This window comes from Stegostoma tigrinum, chromosome 19 (genome assembly GCF_030684315.1).
Source record: "Stegostoma tigrinum isolate sSteTig4 chromosome 19, sSteTig4.hap1, whole genome shotgun sequence".
Lineage (NCBI taxonomy): Eukaryota > Metazoa > Chordata > Chondrichthyes > Orectolobiformes > Stegostomatidae > Stegostoma > Stegostoma tigrinum.
Window position 1 is genome coordinate 13512889 of NC_081372.1, and position 25648 is coordinate 13538536.

At 41.1% G+C, this 25648-nt stretch overlaps 1 protein-coding gene and 1 long non-coding RNA gene across 3 annotated transcripts in view; one reads left to right on the plus strand and one right to left on the minus strand.

Annotated features, from left to right (window-relative positions):
- The window catches only part of LOC132210748 (uncharacterized), a 52716-nt gene extending 43265 nt beyond the window's left edge, over window positions 1-9451 (minus strand). For both annotated transcript variants that reach the window (XR_009446919.1, XR_009446918.1), the window contains exon 1: window positions 9197-9451. This is a non-coding gene — a long non-coding RNA (uncharacterized LOC132210748). The remainder of the gene's footprint in view (window positions 1-9196) is intronic.
- LOC125461511 (protein phosphatase 1 regulatory inhibitor subunit 16B-like) overlaps window positions 9221-25648 on the plus strand; it is a 167334-nt gene continuing 150906 nt past the window's right edge. Inside the window, exon 1 of the mRNA XM_048550372.2 lies at window positions 9221-9600. The gene's annotated coding sequence lies outside the window, so the exon portion shown is untranslated. The remainder of the gene's footprint in view (window positions 9601-25648) is intronic.

Below are 25648 nucleotides of genomic sequence, written 5' to 3' on the forward strand. Positions count from 1 at the left end.
CAAGCTAAATTTATGAATATTTCCTCTTAATGTGATGAGAGTGTGTGGAATACAAGACAAGTTAATGAATAGTTCCTCTTAATGCAATGGGAGGTGTGTGATTTATGTAAATATTAATAGCATTTTTATCATTTGCATTTTACTTTTATGAAGGGCTTAAAATAATTAGGAAAGACAGTGCTTCCTGACTCAGTCCAGTACGTGTCATAGAGCACGGAGTCCCTGTATGTCAATGGAGGATTGTTTTTACCATGGTGGCTTATGACAGGTGGGGTGGACATTGAAAGACATTAGCTTATTTTTGGTTTGGGATAATCAAGGGTTGATTTTAGCTTTGTAAACCCAGAGATTGAAAGCTGTTAGGGCAGTCTAGAGGAGACTTAACTGGGATCAAAAGCAAATATAGTTTCTCAACCAGAAAGGACTGCAGGATAAATCAGAGGAAGCAGATACCTCAGTAAAAAGTCCACTTTGTAAAATGTCCAAACTAAGCGATCATGTAAGAAGTCTGCAGGTTATTAAAAGCTGAGAAAGTTTAAGCTCCCAGGTTTGAGAGTGTTCATGTAAGAAGACTTTATATTTCACAGGAAATGACTGGGAGAATCAATTAAGCAGAAATTGAAGATCAGCTATTGAGGGTTTTTTTTTCAAATTTGAGTCTCTAATAACATATAGTAGTGAGAAGCAAAATGTGACTTTGTTTGGCTATGTGTTATAAGACCATTCAAGCTGTGTTCAAACAATTAAGATAGCTTGGTTTTTATTTTCCTTTTGTATAATAAACTTCTATACTGTTGGTAAAGAAGCTCTGGAATATATGTGACTATATTAGAATGACTGACCACCATGTTAAGTGAATCAAAGAAAACAAACATATGAACAATCAAGTCAGATGTAATTCTGGGATCTGACTTGTCTAGTAATGCTATCAACTGAGGCCATAACTGTAAATTATCTCCTTAAGCTAAAGTATTAATGAATTAATATCTCCAGACTGGTCATGGTTTCTTAGAATGAGGATGACATTCATGGCAAGGCCCTGTATGTGATAGAGTTTAATGAAGGGACTATGTTTGTGCAAAGGTCTAACTGACTAGGAAGCTCTCCAACTCCCAACACAAATCATTGGAATATTGGAAGGACTTGTGATTGGATAATGAAACAGCTTCGGTTACGACACACCTCCCTTGGCTATGATGTCCTTACATGGGACTTGAACCCAGAGTCTCTGGAGGAAGTACTGGGACCTCCAATTTGCCTACCATTGCAACAGAGCCACAACAGATGCCATCTCCCTGGTCCTTCATTCCTCTCTGGAATATCTGGACAACACGGACGTCAGTCTCCTCCTTATTGATTGTAGCTCTGCCTTCAACACCATAATTCCAACCAAACTCAACTCTAATCTTCCATACCCAGGTCTCAGCTTCCCCCTCTGCAACTGGATCCTCAACCTCCTGACACGGACCACAATCAGTAAGGATAGGCAACAATACCTCCTCTACTGTAATCCTATAAATGCCTTGCAAGGTTGCACACTCTGCCTTTTACTACACTACTTTTACATTCACAACTATGTGGCCAAATGCCACTATCTCCATTTGCAAGTTTTCTGATAACATCACCATAATGGGTCAGATCTGAAACAATTATGAGACAAGACGACAGGAAAGAGATAGAGGGCTCAGTGGTATGGTGTAAAGACAACAATCTCTCCACCAATGTCAGCAAAACAAAAACATTGACTTCAGAGAGTGGAATGGAAGACAATCCCATCTGTATCAATGGTGCTGAGTTGGAGAGAGTCAAGAGCTTCAAGTTCCTGGAAGTAATGATCAGCAACAACCTGTCCTGGTCTGCCCATGTAGATGCTACTGTTAAAAGACAGCACAACAACACCTTTACTCTCTCAGGAGGCTAAGGAAATTCAGCATGTCCACAATGACTGAGGGCTAGCACAGTGGGTCAGTGGTTAGCACTGCTGCCTCACAGTGTCAGGGACCCAAGTTTGATTCCACCCTCAGGTGACTGTCTGTGTGGAGTTTGCACATTCTCCCCTCTGTCTGCATGAGTTTCCTTCAGGTGCTACAGTTTCCTTCCACAGTTGAAAGATGTGTGGGTTAGGTGGGTTGGCCATGCTAAATTGCTCACAATGTCCAGGGATGTGCAGGCTAGGTAAATTAGCCATCAGAAAATGTAGTGTTACCGTCTAAGGGGTTGGGGTTGGATGGGATACTCTTTGCAGTGCCAGTGTGAACTTGATGGGCCAAATGGCCTGCTTCCACTCTGCAGGGATTCTATGATTATCAATTTTTGTAGATGCACCACAGAAAGTATCCTGTCCGATCCTATCCTATGCATCACAGCTTGGTATGGCAACTAATCTGCCCAAGACCACACAAAATTACAGAAAGCCGTAATGCAGCCCAGTTCATTACGAAACCAGCCTTCCATCCATTGACTCCATCTATACTTCCTGCTGCGTCAGGAAAGCAACCAACATAATGAAAGACCCTTCCCACCCAGGTCACACTCTCTTCCACTTTCTTCTATCAGCCAGAAGATAAAAAGTTTGAATACATGAACCAACAGATTCAAGCACAGCTTCTTGCCAGCTGTATTTCAAACTTCTGACTGGGCCTCTCAAACATTAAAGTTGATCTCTCCCTGCACCTTCTCTGTAGATGTAATACCACATTAAGCATTCTATAGCCCTGATGTACTTATTTATGGTACAATTTGCCTAGATAGCTCTCAAAACAATATTTTTCACTGTATCTCAGTACATGCGACAATAATGAATCTAATGAAATCAAATCTGAATGCCAGTACATGCTTCCTGAAATGCTCTACCAAAGGATGAATACAGATAGAACATTACCATGACCAAGTGAAGCATAACTTCATTCCTTTTCTATTTTACTCCCTTTGGAATATGGGTCAATTTCCATCCATCTCTGTTGATTACTTTTGTACAATAGATTTTAATGGTTTATACACAAGGACACTTAAATCCCTTTGTTCATCACACTTCCTAGTCTTACACCAATACGAAAATATGTCAATTTATCATTATTGGATTGGAAATGAAAAATCTTATGCTTTTCGACATTGAAAAGATCTGCTACACATTTTCCACTCTTTATCTCACTTTGCAACATCCTGCCCTTATCTACGTAATGTAGTGTGCCTTTGAATGAGTGATTATCTTCAAACTTGGAAATGAAGATTTCTTCATTCATCCATGTTACTGATTAATACAAACAGCAACCATTTGCATTTACATAGCGCTCCTTTAAAGTAGAAAAACATCCTGAGGTGCTTCCCTGCTGTGTCTTCAGATAAAGTTTGACATTGAGCTACATGATATATTTGAGCAGGTAAGATGCTGGTTTTAAGGAGCATGTAAAGAAGGAAAAGGAGGCTGTAAGGAGGAAAGGCTTTGTAGAACTTAGATCAACTGATATCCAAAGTTGTTCTTTTATTCTGTCATTGATAGTTTCCAGTAATTCCCCACAACTGATATTAAACTGACAGGTCAACTGTTTCCTCTTTTCAAAAAGGAAATGATCACCCAAAGGGTAATTTCCCCTCTCCTCCCTTCTTAAATGCTGAAGTGACTTTCACAATTATCCAATCCAAAGGCACAATTCTCAAATCTAGAAAGATTTGGAAAATTATGACTCGGTGTACGCAATTTCCTCATTTATTTCTTTAACATATGACCAAGGAACAGGAGGAGGCCAATCAGCACTCTTGCATAAGATCATGGGTCATCTGATCATAATCACAATCCCAAATTCCTACCTTTCACTCCATTGCTTAACAAGAATCTATTTGGATCTCCAGTAAAAATATTTGAAGACTCTGCTTCCAAGATCTTTTCAGGGAGAGAGATCCAAACATCCATGATCTCCTGTGAGAAGACAGTTTACCCCCTCTCTGTTTTAGAAAAGTAACACTTGATTTTTACACAGTGACCCTAGTTCCAAATTCTCCCGACAAAAAGAAACATCCTTTCCTCACCTACACTGGAAAAACCCTTTAGGATCTTATGTGTTTCAATCAAGTCACCTCTTACTCTTCCAAAACTCCAGCAGACACAAGCCAAGCCTGACCATCCTTTCCTCATCAGACAACCCACTCATTCCATGTTTTAGTCTGACAAACCTACTTTGAATTGCTTCCAGTGTATTCGCAATCTTCCTTAAATATATTCACCAATACTGTGCATGGTACTCCCAATGTGGTCTCGCCAATGCCCTGTATAACTGAAGTGTAGCATCTCTTTTGCATTCAATTCCCCTCAAAATAACTTATATTCTATTAGCTTTCCCAATTACTCGATCTACCTGCATACTAACCTTTTGTGATTCATACATCAGGACACCTAGCTTTCTCTCTATCTCAGGACACTGCAATCTTTCACCATTCAGATAATATGCTTTTATAGTTCACTTGCCAAAAATGGCCAATTTTACATTTCCCGGCATTGTACTCTTGTTTATCTGAAGTTCTGTTTTCATTATTCATTTTCTTTTACATATTAAATCAGATTTGTTCCAACATTTTGACTTATTGGTATTTGTCCTCTTCCTCCACTGTCTAAGTAAATATAGTGATGATTTCCAATCTCTGTGTAAAACTCTCCATGTCTTACTACATACATAAGTACTCTATTTTTTTATCATTGCTGCTGTTATTGATTTCCGAAGCAAATCTTGAGCTGAGATTGTAGATCTGCACAATAAAATCTGAAATTACGTTCTACAACATCTGTTATCTTGGAAAAATCTAGGTGAGGCAATAAATTATGAGGTGAATTCCAAGTCTGATGATCAATATGCCAAAGCACCCTCTTGGGGGCTCCTTGGAAGAGAGCTTGCAGGTGGTGTGTTCCCATGCATCTGCCACTCTTGTCCTTCAAAATGGATGTGATTGTGGGTTTGGAAGATTTATCAACTTCTGTACTCGGTATAGACTGCTGCTGCTGAGTGTTGGTGGTGGAGGGAGTGGATGTTTGTGGATGTGATGCCAATCAAACAGGATGCTTTGTCCTGGATGATGTCAAGCTTCCTGATTTGTTTGGCGTCAAGCTTCTTGAACTTTACTATATAAAGAGTAGTTCAGAGTGTGCGGGATCAGACTTGAGGGAATGCAAGATTAGTTAAAATGGACATTAGTGTGCATGTGCATAGGATGAGGTGGTAGTATAGTGGTAACATCATTGAACTAATAATCTAGAGGCCTAGGTTAATACTCTGGGGCATGAGTTCAAATACCACTATGGAAGGTGGTGCAGTTCAAATTCCATGAATGAAAGTCAATTAACAATGACCACAAAATTATCCTGAGAACCCATCTCATTCACTGGTCTGTTAGGGAAAGAAAATCTGCCATCCTCATTCAGCCTGACCTACATGTGACTCTGGACCTACAGCAATGTGGTTGGTTCTTAATTGCAAACTGCTTAATTCAAGGACAATTAGGGAATAGCAAAAGATTTGTGGCATTGTCAGCAATATGCATATATCATGAAACAGAAAGAAACTAAGGTTGGTGACAACAGGCACAAGAAGACAGATGGAATTATGTTTGTATCCTTAAATGTGATCACATGCAACTGACCAGCTCTTTTGCCCACCACCAAATCACACAGGGTGCTTTTCACCTACTATCCACCACCACTGAGTCACCTGTATTTTCCAATTAATTAAATTGTGTGCAACTCCTGGCAACGCAGACCTCCAAAGGTGAGGGAGAAGTAGGAAAAGGGGGAGGAGTTTAAATCAAAATAGAGTTTGAAGGGGAGATAAGGCACTCCACCTCTTACAGAGTCCACCTTTCTCTAAAAGCATCGAGAGAACTGGTGGACACTGTTGCTCTCTCTCCAAGGACACCCAGACACAAATGTTGCTGGGGCAGTGGAGTGAGAATATAGTACAGCAGCAATAACAATTCCCTGCCCTAAACTAGGGGAGGAAAGGACACATAATATTCCTAGCTACAAGGCAGTCAGAAAGACGAGGAAGGGAAAATGGTAGATGAATATGGCAATACTGGTAAAAAGACAAGGACAACACAGTAGAGTCCTGTAATTCATGAGCCAGTCCTTTCCAAATTCTCATATCCACGAGATACTTACCATGTACTTTTTTTGCCCAATGGTCACTCAACCATGAGGAAATAAGAACAATGCATAAATGTCTCAAGTTGTGTGTGTGTGCAGTCACACATTTTCACCCTCTGCAAAAACACTGATGCAACCTTCTCCATGTTGCAAAGTCTGCCAACTTTTGTACTTTACTGAGGATGAATTATTTAAGTTTTGGTTCAAAAACAGAATTGATTTGGTTAGACTTAAGGAACAATAGATGAGCTGTTATGCTGCTGAGTGTGTATTTCAGGCCATCAAATAGTGAGAAACAGAGGAGCAAACCAGAAGGTTTTTCTGCATTCCTTGTTTCCACGAGTTGAGCTATAGACTTCTACTGAACTGGCCCATGCTACGGGCAAAGTATTCTGGGAACTTGCCATTGCTGTTTGCAAGATAGCTGACCAGGAATCTCTCCCACTGTTACCACCTGCCATCAGGGGTATTGGAAGGACTTACAGGTTGACAATCAACCTATTTGACCTTGTTACAAATGCACCTTCAATCGTCTGTCCTTGCCTAGAACTTGAGCACGGTGCTTCTAGCCCAGAGGTAAGGACGTTACCACTGTGCCACAAGACCTCCTTTTAGCTGGAGCACTGTATCTGGGCCAGTTCTGGCAGGCACTATATATTAGAAAGAATATCAAAATCTCCAGAAAGAAAACCTAAAATGGTAGCAGGGATAAAACACAGCACAGAGAGACAAGAAACTGGGGGTTACTTACAATTGTACAGACTGATGCATTGTTGAATATAAATGAAACGTTCTGTAGTGATTTGAATGAGGTTGGTCAGATTGATCTCATTGCATATCAGTTCCCTGGTTGGGGCTGTTAGCTTGGGCCAATCAGACAGCCCTGGCCCTGGCTGACAGATATAAACAGGAGTGTTACGGATTCTGCTCACTCTCAGGACTGGCTCTGAGTGAGCTGGTCAGAGTCCATGTAAATAAAGGCTGGTTTCTGACAGGATACTGGCCTCCATGGATTTAATTTATGTTCAAAATCTTAAAGGATTCTGATAGAGCAAATAGAGGTAAATAGGTTCCAGAGGCAGTAGGATCAGAAACTGGAAAACAAAAATTTATGGCGATTAACAGAAGAACCAGAGCATCTTGAGTAAGGCAAGTCCAGCATTTATTGCCCATGCTCAATTGCAGTTGCAAGAATTGTGGTGAGCCATCTCCTTGAATACACCTGAGTGGTTAACTGGATCATTTGAGATCTGGAATTACATTTACGTCATATCAAGTATGGACAGCAGATTTCCACCCCCAAATGGCACTGGTGAACCAGACAGGTATCTACAGCAATGAGTGGATTTATTGTCACAATTACACATACTAGCATTGTATTCCAGATCTTATTCAATTAATTGAATTTGAATTTTACTACTTGTGATTGTATTTGAATTTGTGGATTTGTTGGATTCGAACTCTAGGTCATTAGTAGAGGCCTTTGGATCATATGTTCAGGCTTCAGTAAAATGCTGACTATGCTACCACACCCTGAGTCAGACTGTTCTTTCAAAGAATCAGCACAGAAATCATGAGCCAAATGACTTCCATCCATATTGCATCATGGGGCAACATCACTATTAACATGTTTCATTGTTATTAATCTGTACGATCTTTAAAAATACATCAAATGTATGCACTGATTAGTTTAAAGGGAGATTGACCTGTCTCTCATAGAGACAGACATGGACTAATAGTACTCCAATTTTAGATACAGCCAGTATGCATAAACATTCACTACAACATCGAATTACGGAGTCATTACATTCCTCAATGCAAGGGAAATTAATTAGCTTCCTCTAACTGGAATAAGAAGGAAGCAGCATCGTCCAGATCTGAGTATTGTTGAACTATCAGTTCATCTAACCATCTCATTGCAGGCAAGAGCACATCACCTTTTATGATACATATTTGAATAGCTGCTTGTCTCACTGCAGCAATGCTAACAATAGAAAAATGACAAAGTCCATCATTAGAATGTAAAGAACCAGAGGCCATTTGGCTTGTCAATTCCAGTCCTTCTATTAAGTGTGACATTATCTACATTCTGGCTGCCTATTTAAAGCCCAGTGGGTCATTTTTTTCCTTTAATTATAAAACTAATTAAACAGAATACCAGGATATTTATTCATCAATGCAGCTTCACTATTTAAAACTGCCCTCTAACTAACTACCCTTGACCTTCTCAGCAGCACCAACAGCTCAGAATGTCCTGAATTATTTCTTCCTACACAATAATGTAGTGTTGCATGAGTCCTGGAGTTTTCGATTTTACTTGATTTGTTGTTGTCACACATACTAAGTACAGTGAAAAGTTTTGTTTTGCATGCAGTACAGGCAGATCATACAATACAAGGTCATTGGAGACAACATCACCAATGAAGATGTGCTACTCTGTCAGAGGTGCCTATGGTCATTGTGACAGAGGGCTTGCTGAGGCTAGTAGGGCCCATTTTTCATTTCCTGGGCACACATGGGCAATAGAATAGAGAAAATGAGGTTGGCCAAAGAAAAACTAGTGGATTACATTTTAAGGAGAACTTTGAAGAGCTGGACATCATCATGAGACTTGCTCCACATTGTCCTGGTTGGGATTGAAAGAACTAAATCTAAATAAGTCTCTCAACTGATCCCCTTAATCTTCAATTACACGATGTATCCAGCACTTTTAAGCAATGGGCTAATGAACATTTGAACAATTTACACACAGCAGTCCCCATGGATGAGTAACAAAACATATCCATTGGCTCAACATATCGTGCACAACTCTTCATTTCCCAAATCCATTGGTGAGGAAGTTTCCCCATCCCAATAAGTCTAATGCAGTGCTGAATAACACCCGTTTTATCATTTTGATCGGGCTACTTTGTCTCATCCTTTGGTAGTATGTATTGGCGACGAACCCATTTCATTGATCAACTCCGTGTAAGTAGACAAATAAGTCCGCCTTCCAATCTAAAGGCTGAACGCCCTGCTAAATAATTCACTCCGCCTCCTGAGTCAATGCACTGATGAATAACTTACCCCACCTACTGGTTCGTGGCTACTTCGACGATTAATGCAGTCTCTCTTCCATCTCCTGGTGTTACTCTCTGCCTCTTCCCTTGCCCCGTGTCTTTATCCAGCACTACCCTAGTGCAAGCTCACCCCAGCAGGCAGACGGGGCTCACTCCTGCCTAACTCAACCCCGAGTAGAACCGGAGCTCTCTCCCTCCTTACTACTGCCTAACTCCTCTAAGTCTCTGGCGGTCGTTTCTCTGCCGGGGTGTGTAAAACGGGTTCTAGTGGAGAACTGTCACTCGTTGGTGTGTGCTGGAGCCGAGGACTGCAGCCTGTTGCTTGCTCTCCCCCTTTCTTCCTCAATGTGATTAAACCCAGTTCTGATTCCACCTCAGCTCAGACCTTATCGGCAGCTGGCCCTCAAAGAGGTAAGCGTGTTGCAGCTTTCATTTTATATGTGTGTGTGTGTGAGAGAGAGACAGCTTAACATTTGTTTTTTAAATGTAGTGCATAAATATATTTAACGCAACGAACAATAATTCTGAAGCTATAGAGCTAATAGTAATATGATCTCGTTTTGTAAAGAAAGTCTTTAGTTGTAAAATGTAACTGACTTTTTTTAACACGAAGACTAAACTATTATGTTCAGCAATTTATATGAAGTGTGATTTTAATCACGAGAGTTTCAGGTTTATCCTTACATCACAAATCATTAATTATTCTGTGTGACACTTCAAATACCTCGTAAAATTCTTTCCATATTTCCATCTCTGGAGCTCTGATGTTTTACAATCTATTAGCAGAGATCAGTTGCCTCACCCTGTCGGCAGTCTCAACGTGTCAGGCTGTTCGACCATGCAGGTCTTCGCATTGACTTCTGGCTCTGAGCATCTCGCCTGTATAAATGGTGATTAGAAAGAGGTAACATTCCACATTTGTCCACCTTAAACCAGAAACTTTGGGGGTTCTTTTTTTTATTCTTTCAAACGGATGTGGGAGTCACTGGTACTGTCAGCATTTGGTGTCTATCCCTAATTGTCCCCCGACACACACACTCTCTCTCACTTGCCTGAAAGGAACACTAGCTATGCCAGATGACTTTTTTAAAACAATTATCAGTGAATACAGGGTCATCATTAGTCTAGTTGTTTATTTAGTTCAGATTTCTCCATCTGCCGTGGTGAGATCCGAACTCATTTTTCAAGAACTTATAGTAGATTATTACTCCACTATCATTACCATTACACCATAAGACGACTACTTTGTTTCAACTCGTAAAGATAGGGAACCAAACGTGAACTCTTTTGCTTTCAATGGGTTTCTTTTGTGGTAAATTGTGCATTTACCAGGGGAGACACAAGTTCTTTAGATATTTGTTGAAGCTTTAGGCAATTTAACAGTCCTTTGTACCACTACCTTCACTGGTATAAATGAATCTTTCCTGTAGCTTTTATAAATGCCCACATAACCATAGGTCTCGTGAACACCTGGATTTCAATCTCCATAATGTCACAGGCTGAATCTCAAAGCAAAAGCCTGTCCAGCCAAAACTGTCAAGTAAGTTTATGTTTTGAATTTTGCATTAGTCTGATTTCTGTGCAGGAAACAGCTTGTGCTCAACTGAAATGCTCAAAAGGGAATTAGGTTTGTTTTGTTGTTTGAGCAGGAACAATATGCAGAGTTACAGGGAGAAGTAAGGAGATTGATACTAACTGAAATCTCACTCAGACCCATCTGGCCAAAAGGCCTCTTTCTGTGCTGTAATAGTTTTGTGATTCTTGTAGCACTTTGCCAGCCTCTAGGGAAAGAGCAAAGAATTGTGACAAATTGGCAATGGCCCAGTGGTATTATCATCGGACTGTTAATCCAGAGACCCAGTTCATGTTCTGGGCACCTAGGTTCGAATCCTGCCATGGCAGATGGTGGAATTTGAATCCAAAAACATCTGGATTAAGAGTCTAATGATGACCATGAATCCATTGCCAATTGTTGCGGGGAAAACCCATCTAGTTTACTAATGTCCTTTTAGGGAAGGAAACTGCCATCCTGGTCTGCTGTGGGTCTGGAGTCCCATGTAATGTGGTTCTTAACTGCCCTCTGGGGCAATAAATGCTGCCTGGCCAGTGAAACCTTCATCCTGTGAATGAATAAAGGGGTTGTTCTTTCAGAGAGCCAGGACAGGCATGATCCCCCAACTGCTGTGTTGTTGAATCCTCCAGATCCTTCAGGTCTTCCTGCTACTTACAACTCCTGGATGAAAGAGATCTGCCTGACTGCCCACACCTAGACTTTTAGTCAAGTGCTAAGGTGACCTTGAGGGGTACCAGCATGGTGTGTTTGCGTGCTAGCTGGAAGCCTGTTGGGAGCAAGGCCAACTCATGATACCCTTTGTTTAGTTACAGCTGACCTCATGTTTGAAATTTGTTTATTTTCTGTTTAAAAACCCTTTTATTTTGATGTGGGGGGAAGAAAATCACATGGGACAACGCAACGTATAAGCTTGAATCGCTCTGTCAGTGGAGCTGGGTAAATGTGGTTAAATCAGAACACTTACTGAAACAGATTATTGAGAGAAGAACCTGTTGAATTTGTGATACTGTCTGTTCATCTTGGCAATTCTTCAGATGTGACAGGGTGGTTAACATGTGGAGAATCTGACTGTGTTTGGATAGGCAGATCATCAGAGTTGTACAGTTAAGGCAAGACAGTGCTCCTTTGTACATTTAAAAGCAGGGGAGAAAAAAAATCCCTAATAGAAATAGCACAGGAAAGGTGAGCACCATAGTGAAAGGTAGGCATACATGAAGTGTCTGCAGGCACCTTTGCTACTGGATCTTGATGGATAATTTAGTGATCTGTTTGGCTAATCCACTGATCAAACAGGTCTTTACTGAATAAGGAACCTCAGTTGGTCTGGTGTGGCCAGTCAGTACCTGATCAGAATTGTTGACATTTTGGCAGGAATGATTGGATTGGTATGCATGGTGAGAGTAATGGGGAGCTAGCTGCAGGGTATTGCATTTAGTCAAATCCTTCATGTTGAACAACTAACATGCAAAGTTGTCACAGGATTAGGGCCCAATTCAAGAAAGTGTAATTTATTCTCTTCAGTTGCCTTCAGGGAACTTATATTAATACCTTGCATTTAATAAAACAAGGTTTTTCTGAAAATGCTGTTAACCATGGAGCTGATTGTCCAGCTGATCTTTGCTTTCTGGTGCAATCAGTTATAGGAATGGATATGTTCATGATCCTGTCACTTCTGTGGCTGCTCACTGCTACTCTTTTGTAAATTTGGACTGGGAGGGGAGGAGTCGGCAACACAGCTGCAGTCTTTCCTTATCAGAGTTTAGCTGAGTCAGAATGGACACCAATCAAAATGCAGAGGTAGATTCAACAACTTTCTACTGAAATGGGGTAAATGAAGAGACTGTTGGAGGGACGGAGATCTCTAGATGGGCTGTCAATGGGAAATTCCTCTCCATTCCCTTCCCTCTTGAAACCAGTCCAGGGGATGAGGCTGGCCAGGATCCATCTTATTTTGTTATGCTGATAAATTTATAAAGAGGTTTGTATAGAGTAGAGTTCTAGAGGGCCTAATGGCCCATTTATGTTCTGTATGTTAGACCTACCCATGCTGTGAGGCGAGTTCTGCAAACTCCAGCTGGATTCGGGTTTTCAATTTGAGGAATTGGTGAATTGATTCTCATTGTACGAGAATAGTGAGCCTGTTCCTGAAGTCGTTCACATCATTGTCCAGGTTTGGTATTGAGATGTTGAGGCATTTAAGCGCAGGAGGGAGTGCGTAGAGGGACAATTAGGCTGGGTGGTTAAGAAGGTGCTAGGCATGCTTGCCTCATTGCTCAGACTACTGAGTGTAGGTGTTGGGATGTTACGTTGTGATCATTCAGGATGTTGGTGAGGCCACTTTTGGAGCAGTTCTGGTCACCCTGCTCTAGGAATGTTATTATTAAATTGGAGAGAGTTCAGAAAAGATTTACTAGGATGTTGCTGGGACTGGAGGGATGAGTTATAAGGAGAGGCTGGGTAGGCTGGGTCTTTTTGCACAAAAGTGTTGGAGGTTGAGGGGTGGCCTTTATAGGGTTGACAGAATCATGAGAGGCATTGATATTCACATTATCTAAGGTCCTTCGCTAGGGTGGGGGAGTTCATAACTAGGGAGTATAATTTTAACGTGTGAGGAGAAAAATTTAAAAGGGAGGGGCAACTATTTCTGAGGGTGGTTTCCGTGTGGAATGAACTGCCACAGGAAATGGCAAATGCAGGTACAGTTACAACATTTAGAATTTGGATAGATACATGAATAGGAAGAGGTTTCAAGGGATATGGGCCAAACGCAGACAGGTGGAGCTAGTTTAGTTTGGTAAACTAGGTCAATGTGGATGAGTTGGACTGAAGGGCCTGTTTCCATGCTGTATCACTCTCAACTTTCTGAATTGTGGAGAATGCTTTGAAGGGGTGTCGAGGGGCAGAAGGGAACTGTTGGGCCTTTCAGTGCGGGTGTTTTCAAAGCTGAAAATATTCAACTTATTATTTGGGGTGGGAGCTTCAAAGGCGTATCATTCTTCAACTCTGCAATGACCTCCTGCTACAAAACTATTGGCTGAGAAAGGGCTTGGACCCAGCTGTTATGCCCCCCACCGCCAAGTTTCAAAGTATTTTGACACTCAGCATCTAGGCTGCCTGAGAAAGGTTAGTCAAAGGGCTGAGATAACAAAGTGTGGGGCTGGATGAACACAGCAGGCCAAGCAGCATTTTAGGAGCACAAAAGCTGATGTTTTGGGCCTAGACCCTTCATCAGAAAAGGGTTTTCTGATGAAGGGCCTAGGCCTGAAACATCAGCTTTTGTGCTCCTAAGATGCTGCTTGGCCTGCTGTGTTCATCCAGCCCCACACTTTGTTATCTTGGATTCTCCAGCATCTGCAGTTCCCTTTATCTCTTGGTCAAAGGGCTACTGGCCCAGCATGAGCTGAAACGTTTAGGATAGGAAACAGAATGAGGTACGGGTGGCAGTGTAAGAAATGGCAACACTTTTTTTAAAACTTAATAAGTATAATGTTTAAGATAAGTGTTTGGGAGAATGGTTGGTTACATTTAATGATTTCACTTTCAGTTACAGGAATTAGTTTTGCTTAACAGTTTTAAAAAATTCTCTCAGCCACTTCACAGCTCATGAGAGCCAACAGCTTTTGGAGGAGACAAGTGTTTTTTGAAATTTATGTTCGCTGCAGCACTGGAGGAAAAATGACTCATCGGTTTAACTGGCCGTCAGTCAGTGAGAATGTTTCCAAGTATTTGAGGAAATGGGAATATGGGTCAGCTTTCCCAATTAGATAATGTTTTTGTAAGTTTCAGATGAAACAAAGACATGCATTACATCAATTGCCTGAGCTAAGAATTTGAGCACGCTTTCACATCCATCAGCATGTTCACACTCTGATCTGAAATGTTACAAAGGGGGAAAAATAAATAGTGAGATCTGAATGTTTAATTTTACATAACTGGAAAAATAGAGTTTACAGCACTGAAACTGACCATTTGGACAAATCTGTCAGTGCAATGTATCACATTATTTCATCACATCTTATCAGAATGTCTTCTGTTCCCATTTCCCTTAAAGGCAGTGATGCTATTTTACACTCTTGGACATATTATTTTTCAGGATAATTACTGTTGCCACCCTATTTTAACTTCCTTCACTGAGAATTGCTGTGTCATGAACTGGTGGAATGCACAGGTCCTGGCTTGTAACTCTGTCTGAGTAATGCAGTGTTACTGTGAGGGAAATTGGGCAGATTTCAGACATTCCAAAGGAAGGGAAATTACAGAGCCATTCTCCTCCAATAAGTCCACAATTTCTTCTGGCCTGGGCTAAGCCTCTTTGTGTGAGGAGAAGGTGTGTGCAGCATGGGGAACAGCCAAACTATATTAGGAAATTTAGGTCTTGAACCCTTCACTGATGTCCTTGCGTTCAGGGAGTTTGAGTTTTTCTCTGATCTTGCTGGTGAATCCCCAATATTAGCTGTAGTAACTGCATTGGACCCTTCCACACCATATTTGTTGGTCAAAGGTCCTTCGCTAAATTGTTCCCTGGAAGGGTAATTTTTAGAGAGGACAATGAGAATATTTGTTTTCATTTATGTTGGATATAAATATTAAAACCAAAGAAATGATGAACAACAAAACCAAGCAGGTAAATATTTTTCTGATGTATTTATTGGTAAATAAAGGCTAGTTGTACACTTTTTTTCTGCTTTTTAATCCATTTATGCCTTTGAGAGACTTAAAGTCCTGTGTGAAGGAACCTTGCAATTTCAGTTCTATTGAAACTAAAGCAAAATACTGTGGTAGAGATTAGAAATAGAAACAGAAAAGGCTTGTGGAACTTGGGTCTGGCAACATCTGTGGAGAGAGGAATCAAGTTAAAGTTCTAAGTCCAACATGATTTCTTCTGAACTTCCTCAAGTGCAGTAGGTGACTGCTTCACTTGCAAGATCTTCAGCTGCAGCTCACTTCATAGAAGTTTGAGTTTTTTAAAATTTGGCACATTTTAAGGTGCATTATTCGTCAATACTAGTAATGTTTCATTTGCCTGATACCTAGTTTCAACATCAACATTGCTAGATGATTAATGTATGTTGGTGGAGTTTAAACCTTCCTGTACATTGCACAATTCTGGGTCCTTTGTAATTTTTTTAAAAAAAGGAACTGTTACTGCAGCTTTTCTATTTTAAATAGCTGTTTAAACCATTCACAGCCTACAACATTTTTTAATACACTTTTTTCATGGAATGTGGGTATAGCTGATTAGGCTAGCATTTATTGCTCCTTTTGAGAAGGAGCTGAGGTGCTGCCTTTTTGAAACTGCTACAGTTCTGTGACAGAGGTACACTCAGATGTTAGGAAGACGGTCAAAGGAGTTTGACCCAGTGACACTGAGTCAAACTATCGTAGCAAGTCAGTGTAGTGTGTGGTTTGGAGGAGAACTTATAGGCGATGGTGTTCCCATGTATCTGCTGCCCCGGTTCTTCTCAATGGTTACAGTCATCGTTTGGAATGTGTTGTTGAATAATACTGGGTAGGTTGCTTAGTGTGTCTGTTTATGGTACACACTGCTGCCGCTACATGTAGATAGCAAAGTCAATGTTTTAAGGTGATAGATGGGGTGTCAGTAAAGTAAGCTACTTTGTCCTGAGTGATGTAGAGCTTCTTAAGTATAGTTAGGGCCACGCTTGACCAGGCAAGTGGGGACAATTCCATCACTCCTGAATAGTGCCTTGTAGATGGTATACAGGTCTTAGCGAGTTAGGAGGTGTTATTTGCTGCAGAACTCATCACTGCTGACCTGCTGTTGTAGCCACAGTATTTATATGGCTGGTCTGCCTTTGAATGTCAAGGATCGATAGTCAGATTCTCTGAAGATGGTCATTATTTGACACTTGTGTGGTGTGACTGTGACATACTCTCCAGGTCTTGCTATGTGTAAAAATGGATTGCTTTTGTTTTGAGGAGTCATGAATGTTCAGCATCATTGTACATTCATCTGCACGTATCCCAACTTCTCACTGTGATGTTGGAAAGATAATTGAACCAAGATGTTTGGGCCTACAACACTACCCGAAAGAATTTCTACAGTGATGTCCTTGGACTGAGTTGACTGAAGTCCAACAACGACCGCTGCTTGTACTAAGCATGATTCTAATCCGTGTTCTCCATTGTTTCAGGAGGGCTCTTTGATGCCTCTGATAGAACCCAAACTGAGTGTCAGCAAGCAGATTACTACTAATTTTTTTAAACTGTCACGTGTACTAAAGTACAATGAAACATTTTGTTTGAGGCACCGAAGGGAGATTGGCTCAAGCTCTCTGTGTCACTTGACAGCATAGTTGACAACCCCTTCCACATTTTACCTATTATTTGAGAGTAGACAGATGGTGCCAGGTTTGATTTACCTGCTTTTGTGTACAGGATATACCTGGATAATTTTCCAAGTTGCCAGTATACTGGGACAGCTTGGCTAGGGTGGGGCCAATTTGGGGCACATCTTCAGTTCTATTGTTATAATGTCGTTAGCGTCCATAGTGTTCGTGGTATTGAGTGTCTTCATGCTATTGATGCCATGTGGGTCTTGGTTTGGGGGGGCGGGTGCACAGTCTGTTAGCTCATTTGGCTAGATGCCTAGTTTGCACTGCAGAGGGATGGCAAAAGCATGGGTTCAATTTACACACCAAGTGAGGTGACCACGAAGGATCCTCCTTCTCATCCTCTGCTCTAGCCTGAGGTGTAGTGACCCTCTGATTAAACCACCACCATCATTGTTTCCCTTTGGGAGAGCTGCCGTATGGTCCAGTCAAACAATGATAACTTTACGTTATTGATTTGGCTGAAGGCTGGCATCTGTGGACACCAGATGGAGGACGAGGTGGATTGATACTTCTGGTTGAGGATAATTGCAAATATTTGACCTTGCTAACTCCTACAGTCTTTCTCCTGGTGTTGGTGATCAAAGACACTAATTGATAATTGTTTCTTCATATCCCCTGCCTTTACATATTTCTAATTCCATTTTCAAGCCCTGGATTGTTTGGAAATGTTAGTAGCCATCCTATGGGGACCTGAGCTGGCTGCGACTTGATGCTGTCTAAAGTAGAGTTCCCTACTCACTTGCGCTGAAAACTCCCTTTGATCAAGTACTGGAGAATGTGCAGTGTTTGTGGAATTGCGCATCTATAAGGAGTTAACAGAAAATGAATAATGATGAAAATGAACAAAACAAGGTCCAGCCTGGAGAGACATCATGGAGACATTATCTGTCCAGATTGGGTTGCTTGTGATCTATAAGTGGAGGTGGAAAAACACTTCTGTCTACAGTATCAGAGATAATGGGAACTGCAGATGCTGGAGATTCCAAGATAATAAAATGTGAGGCTGGATGAACACAGCAGGCCAAGCAGCATCTCAGGAGCACAAAAGCTGACGTTTCGGGCCTAGACCCTTCATCAGAGAGCTACAGTCTGTCTACAGTAACTCGTATCTCCTTTTGATTTTGAGCGTTTGTACTGCGTACTGATCTGAGAAAAGAGTTCAAGTTATGAACTAAGTGACTTGAATAGGTTACATCATATCCGATGATGTTGGTTGTAAAATTGATGCTATTGTAATTACATGTTGCAGGACAGAAGCAGGCCCATTTGGCCCAACAAATATATATTGCTGATTACTCACATCATTGCATCTATCTAATCAGATCAGCCCATCTGTTCATACCTTTGCCCCTCCTGAGTATCTAGCTTCCCTTTACAGGTGCCTAGGCTGATTGCTTCAGCTGCATTTTGTGGCCATGAGCTCCACATTCTAACAACTCTGTGGGTAAAGAATATTTCTCCTGCATTCTGTGTTGGCGTTAGTGCTGAATATAACACTCTCTCTCAAAGATAACAAAGTGTGCAGCTGGATGAACACAGCAGGCCAAGCAGCATCTCAGGAGCAAAAAAGCTGACGTTTCGGGCCTAGACCCTTCATCAGACAGCATCTGCAGTTCCCGTTATCTCTGATCACAATTTTAACCTCACTGCAAAGCCTCTTCCAGGGATGCCTAACCTGAAGGCACCCAAGTTCGATTCCAGCCTCAAGCAACTGTGAGGAGTTTGTACATTCTCTTCGTGTCCCCACTATATTTTCCTCTGGGTGCTTTGGTTTCCTTCTACAATCCAAAGATGTGCAGGTTAGGTGGATTGGCCAAGCTAAATTGGCCAAAATATCCAGGGATGTGCGAGGTAGGTGGATTAGCCATGGGAAATGCAGCGTTACAGGGGTAGGGGTAGGGGGAAAGGTTTGGTTGGGATGCCCTCCAAAGGGTTGGTGTGGACTTGATAGACTGAATGGTCTGCTTCCACACTGTAGGGATGCTGTGTAATATTGTGATGTACAGGACACTTGCAAGTAACTGTCTGTGTGACCAACTATAGAATTACCTGGACAATGCAGCCGACACCTGTCCATGTTGTGTATTCAGAGTTTTCATTTTGGGTTTTCAAACATGGCAGAAAGATCAAGACCTGCATTTGTGGATTGGCTTGTATAGTTTGTTGACAGTATTACACACAATTCAATTTGTTTTTTTAAAATTGCACTCTTTTTAAAATTTAAATCTTGCTTTTTTTTTGATGTTTGAAGATCAGAAACAGCCACTTAATTACTTTATTCACTCATCATTACACCTGTAGCTTTTCAAGACTGCTTGAAACTAATTGTGTAACTAGAAAGGTTTGAATCATTGGCCTTGCAACAGAGATGTTAAAGTGGAGATTTGGTAGGCGTGTTCAGAATTGAGGTTCTGACAGTAAATAAGGAGAAAATGTTTCTTCTGGTAGGAGAGGCACAGATTTGAATTAATTGATAAAGAACAAGAATGTAAAGAATACCAAATCTCAAACTATAGAATAGTTCCATGTTGGAACGTTTTGCTTTGTATGAGCAACTTAAGTCTGTGTTATCAGGAAGTATTTCTTTTCTGGATTTCAATTAAGTTGTTATAAGGAAGAATGAATGGTGGCATTTGTAGACAGCTTTTATACACACAGACAGAGACAGCCTGCCACCTTTTACACCCACACAGACACTTAGCTACAGAGATGTAAGTGCAAACACAAAGGCATAATAGTTGGATTATCTCCAAATATATATGTCCTCCTAGCACAAGTCATCCTAGAATTCTTTCTACCGCCCCCATTACCCACTTACCCCATTCAGTCTTTGGCCTACCAAAAGAAAAAAGCTTCCTATGCAGTGGTGTTAAGAGACAAGAAAAAGATATATTGATCAGGATGGGGGCTATAAATTGTGGACTCTGGTGTTTCTCATGTTTCTGGGCCCCTTATCCACCAACTTTCCCTGTCAAATTTTTAACGTATGATGGTTGTCAATTTCCTTGACAACACAGTATGTACATGCGATAGGTTTAAATTTAATGGAAGACAATAACAATGGAGGATATTGTTGAATTCTTTGAATTCTTTTTAAGTACATTTAACTCCCTCCTTCATATTCTCTGTTTGGCAGAATTAAGAACTATGGTCATATGGGTTTAAATGTTTATGTAAGCTTAGCAAATCTTCTTGACTTTTATACTCTGCTTTTTTTTAAGCCTATCGAAAGGCCTTTCAGTATGATAAACTTTACAACCACAGCTTTGTTAGATAATTATATACAACTTGGTCATTTGTTTTATACAACAATCTTCGCTCCTACCAACCTGGTCCCATTGAATATTCAGAGCAACGACATCCAAAAATTTTGAACCTTGCAGCCAGCATCACTAGTGGTATTCCCAAAAATAAATGACAGTATCTTGTACTAAGAGGGACCTATGCTATTGCTGCACAATTCCTAGTTTCATTTCCAAGTTTTAATATGGAGAAACCTTCTAGTAAATTAGGACCAAATCATTCACCTACAGTAATGTGCTAATTTTATTTATACAACTGGGCTTTGATATCAGAAATAATATATTTTGCAACTGTGTGGTAAATATTTTCTTGTTTTAAAATTAACCACATTAACAAACGAAGAAATTAACAGGAGAGCAAAATACTGCTGATGCAGGAAACAGGGCATAAAGTTATGTTTTTAATCAGGGCCAATTTTTGTTCCTTTTTTGTTCTCACTAAGTCATTTATTAGTGATACAATCACATGATGTCATTTATCTTGTGGGATATTTGAACACTCTCAGAACCAAAATTAGAAGAATTCAACAATATCCTCCATATTCAACACCCTCCATCCTTTAATCCATAAGGAAAGCATGACATGCCTAGACATCACATTGTTTTTATGTGCCAATTTAAACTAACGTATGTTTAAAAATGTTTTTCTCTCGAAAATAACTGATGTGCACTTTTACACACACAATTATCACTCTAAACACACCTTCCACAAACTACTGAGTCACAGTTAATGCCCTTCCATTGTATATGTGCAAGTATGCAAGATATTAGATGGGACCACTGTGTCTCAGATATGTCTTTTATTTAAATTTAACAATTGTCAGTTACTATTGCAATAACATCTACTGCATCTTCCCCAGATCATAGTTCCTGAACATATGCAGCTTTATGCTAAAGTTTCCACATTTATTTGCAACTAAACTAGGTGGATAATAGGGGGATGGGTCTGGGTGAGATGCTGTGTGGGTCGCCGAAGGGCCCTTTTCCACTCTGAAGGCATTCTATGATTCTAAATGATTACTCAGTGATTTCAAGTCTTCTGAGCTTCCAGTTAGATGAACGTTACCTGAATTGAGAGGTATGAAACTGCGTATATTCCCCTGTGTCTGTGACTGTCTGCCTCTGGCTCTTCCACCACCTCTATCTCCTCCACTTAGAGATTTAGGTGGCAGCAATGTAGAACACTCCTCTGCTTTGCCTGCTCTTTCTCCTCTTTTAAATTCTTTTTTCCCTCCCCTCTTGATGCTTCTGTACCTTCTCTCAGCGTTGGACACCAGCCCTGGCCTCTGAAGCGGGGTTGACAGTCTGCAGCATCGCTAACGGCCAGAATAGGGACTCCAGCGACCAACGCACCAGTGCGGAGCATGGTGGCAGCCAGTGTTCAGACCACATGGAGGCGCCCTGTGCTGGTCTGCTGTGGCGAACCTTTGGAGAAAAACTGTGATGTTTGTATTGTTTTTTTTCTGACCAGTGGTTGTACTGTGTATAGCTTTAATGGAACCTTTTTTTCTTCATTTCTCTACTCTGTAGCTAAAGTTTGTACCTTTGGTGCCTTTGGACCTAAATTAGCACTGTGAACGGTGACTTATAAACTTTTCACTGTGCTCATTTGAGTACATATGACAATAAAGTTAATTCAATTCGCCAGCAGCCCCCTCATTGTTGCTACATCCTTCCAAACTGCTGCTCCAGTAAGAGGCTGCTTCTGTCCCAAGATTATTGCTGATATGCTTCGCCAGTGAAACTGAGTGAGGAGCAGTTGGGTGATAGGGGTTTCTCTAGTCACTCCTGTGCTTGAATGTCCCTGAGTCTTGATTTGTGGCCTCACGAGAGTATTGAGTGCCAGTGATTCTTGGAGTCCCCCAGTGGGTCCATATCTGTGTGGGAGTGAGTACTGCCAAGGGAGGACTATAACCTCCAGAATGCATAGTTACTGTCCGTAGGCAAAGGTTGCAGGGAATTGGGCACTAGGTACGGAACAATTGGATCTTGACAGTTGGAACTTCTTTTTGGAGAACAGGGCTCACCAGTCACTGGTCGGCAACTTCCACTGAGTCCGCTGGGAGATGGGCAGTGCTGCCTTAGCCTGGGAGTGCCTGAAGGCACAAGCTCCAGGAGCTAACACCAAATGCAGATCCTTCCTAGGGCCCTGAAATTGACCCATAATTCTGCCCCAAAACCTTGATGACTGGGACATCATGACTAGATACCTTTTGATCCACTTTGTCACTATTAAAGACTTCTAGGATGGCAAAACAAGAACAGAATACAGGGCTAATAAGAGAGGGGGAACATACTGTGGAAAACATTGTTTAATCAAATGACTTGGGTCACTTCCATGAAATCACATCAGGTCTAGAGTAAGGGGGACATCTAATGTTCTGACATAAGTATTTTCAGTTTAGTCATGATGTACTGATATTTAGGGCCTAAAGACTGAAAAGTATTTCAAATTGTTCAAATGTGTTGAACATCAGGAAGCACCTGCACATCACTGAAGCCTAAAAAATTTGAAGAAAGTGAATTCAAAACTGCTGTGATTTGACGTTTAGTTTCTTTTTGTAATCATAACCTCCATGATATTTCTTTCCTACTTTACACATCATTTCTGATGATCTTGAAACAGGGTTTGCAGTAACGACATTAGCAGGACCCCAACTTCCTATCTGCTGCCTTTCTATTGGAAAGTCAAGCCTGGTGAAATGCACACAGAGGAAATAGCTTGTCAGTTTCTAATCTGTGGTGTTTCTGAACAGGAAGTGTTAAAGGTAAAATGGAGTACTGACTGCACTGCTGATTAGAGTTGCACTAATCGGACAAGTTGCTTGACCATGAAACGAAGAATATCTCCCTGCTGAACGTAACAGGTAAATAAAACAAGCCTAATTATGTTGGCTGTTACTACATAAATATGAATCTTTGAAAATGTAACTTTTTATGTATGTTCTGCCATGTGCTATTTGAATATTAACTGTTAAACTAGCACTACCTGAGGTTGCATTTAACGGTTTCCATTTTTAAAAGATTGAAACTATTTTTAGAAAAGTACATCCAGACAAGTTGATTTTAGAAGGAAGGAATGGGAAATTTACTGGTTCAGAATAGTAGTTCAGAATTTTTGAGCGGGGTGGCTGTGTTGGAATAAATAAAGAAAAACTGTTTCAACTGGCAGGAGCTGTAAGAGGATCATGACTGGGAACTAAATATCCAAGGATAGCGAGCTATCAAAAGGACATACAGTTGGGCAGAGGGACTGGGGTTGCCTTGTTAGTAAGAAATGAAATTAAATTGATAGCAAGAAGCAGTTGAGGGTCAGAAAGTGTAGAAACTGAGTGTGTAGAATGGAGGAGCCACAAAGGGGAAAATATGCTGTGAAGACTGTTATGTACAGACCCCCTAATAGTAATCTGGATATGGGGAAGAAATAAATCCGGAGACTGAAAAGGCATGTAAGAAAGATACTAATACAATAATCAGGGAGACTTCAATATGCAGCTGGACTGGGAAAATCAGGTTGGTAGCAAACCCTGAGAAGAGGAGTTTGTGGGATGTCTGAGACTATTTATTTGTTTGTTTGTTTATGTTGGAGCAGCTTGTGGTAGAACCAACTCAGCATCAGGCAATTCTAAATTGGGTGAGGCAGACTTGATTAGGGAGCTTAAGGTGAAGGAACCCCTCAGGGACCAGTGACTATAATATGATACAAGTCACCCTGCAGTTCGTGAGCGAGAGAAGCTTGAATCAGATGTAGTAGGAACTGCAGATGCTGGAGAATCTGAGATAACGAGGTGTAGAGCTGTGTTTGTCCAGCTCTACACCTTGTTATCTCTTGAATCAGATGTAACGGTTTTGCAGTTGTTGAGTAAAGGTAACTACAAAGACATTGAAGGAAGATCTGGCCGAAGTGATTGGAAAGACACCCGAACAGAGAAGACAGTGGGGCAGTGATGGCAGGGGTTTCTGGGGGTAATTTGGGAGGCACAGCAGGCATGCATCCCAAGGAAGAAGAAACATGCTGAAGGGAGGATGATGCAACTGTGGCTGACAACCGAGGTCAGGGACAGCATAAAAACAAAAGAAAAGACATATAATGTGGTGAAGTGGCAAGCCAGAGGATTAGGAAGCCTTTAAAAAACTAACCGAGGACAACGTTTTTAAAACAAAAGGGAAGATGATAAAATGAGAGTAAGCTAGCTACTAATACAAAAATATTGCAAGTTTTTTTAGAGAAAAGCTAGAGGAAGGCAAGGATGGACATTGGATGACTGGAAAATGAGACTGGAGAAGTAATAATGGGGAGTAATAATGGAGGAACTGAATAGGTAATTTGCATCTGTTTTCCCAGTGGAAGACACCAGCGACATACCAGATCTTCAAGAGTCAGGGGCTCGAGATGAGCGTAGTGGCCATCGCTAAGGAGAAGGTGGTGGGGAAGCTGAATGGTCAGAAGGTGGATAAATCACCTGGATCGGAGGGACCAGACCCCAGAGGTCTGATGGAGATAGGACAAGTGGTTGTAGAGGCATTGGTGATTTTTTTTTTTTTCAGGAATCACTGGAGTTAGACAGGGTCTCAGCAAACTGGAAAATGGCGAATTAAAGAAGGGAGGGAAGCAGAAAACAGAAAATTTATGCGCCAGGTAGCCTGACCTCAGTCACTGGTTAGATTTTAGAGTCCATTATTAAGGAAACTGCAGGGTGTACTTGGAAATGCATGGTAAAATAAGACTGCCAGTGTTAAGTGAAGGGACAGGTAGTATTAAGGAAGTGGGGAGGCTGCAGAAGGGCTTGCACAGGCTGGGATAGTGGGCAAAAATGTGACAATGGAATATAGCGTGGGAAAGTATGAGGTTGTGCACTTTGGTAGGAAGAATAGAGGCTTGGACTATTTTCTAAATGAGGGAAGACTTCAGAAATCTGAAGCACAAGGGAACTTAGGAGTCCCGGTTCTGATTTCTTTTAAGGTTAACATTGAGTCATACAACATGGAAACAGATCCTTCAGTCCAACCAGTCGATACTGACCATAATCCCAAGCTAAACTGGTCTCGTCTGCCTGCGCTTGGCCCATATCTCTCCAAAGATTTCTTATTCATGTACTTATCTAAATATCTTTTAGACGTTGTAACTGTACCCACATCCACCACTTCCTCTGAAAGTTTACTCCATACACAAACCACTCGCTGTGTAAGAAAGAAGTTGTCTCTCATGTCTTTTATAAATCTTACTC